Source organism: Grammomys surdaster, unplaced genomic scaffold (assembly GCF_004785775.1).
Source record: "Grammomys surdaster isolate TR1022 unplaced genomic scaffold, NIH_TR_1.0 126176, whole genome shotgun sequence".
Taxonomy (NCBI): domain Eukaryota; kingdom Metazoa; phylum Chordata; class Mammalia; order Rodentia; family Muridae; genus Grammomys; species Grammomys surdaster.
The window spans coordinates 7,726,492-7,727,008 of NW_021620983.1; the positions used below are offsets into that span (position 1 = coordinate 7,726,492).

The 517-nt window shown below is 41.0% G+C and overlaps 1 protein-coding gene across 3 annotated transcripts in view; it reads right to left on the bottom strand.

Moving 5' to 3' along the window:
• The window catches only part of LOC114612559 (solute carrier organic anion transporter family member 1B2-like), a 53,628-nt gene that overhangs the window by 50,133 nt on the left and 2,978 nt on the right, over positions 1-517 (bottom strand). The window lies entirely within an intron of this gene.

A 517-nucleotide genomic window follows, 5' to 3' on the forward strand; every position in this document is an offset into this window, starting at 1 on the left:
TCTCTCTCTCTCTCTCTCTCTCTCTCTCTCTCTCTCTCTCTCTCTCACACACACACACACACACACACACACACATACACACAAACACAGAAATAGATTTGACCTTAATCAGGTACTTTTGCATGAACAATCCTGCATTGAATTTTGCCATATTTTAAGGAGTGAACTTGGTAACCAACAAAAAAGCCACAAAAGTGCAAACTATTTACAAAAACAACTGAGAGCAGATCACGTGTTGACATGCCAATGACATATTATGGCCTCATCTCCTATAATCTTCACTATTAACTCACCTATGCCCTCCACTGACAACCCAAGCTTTCTAGCATTTGGCCTATGCTGGCCATCAGCCTCAAAGCACCAGCAGCCTTGGTGTCATGAATAAGAAATTTGCTTAAGCTCAATCTACGAATAATGAGGGATGACATGAGGGATGACTGTATACATTAGCCATTATTTTTTCCTTTCATGTGTGTGTGTGTGTGTGTGTGTGTGTATGGTCTTCTATGTGCAAGTG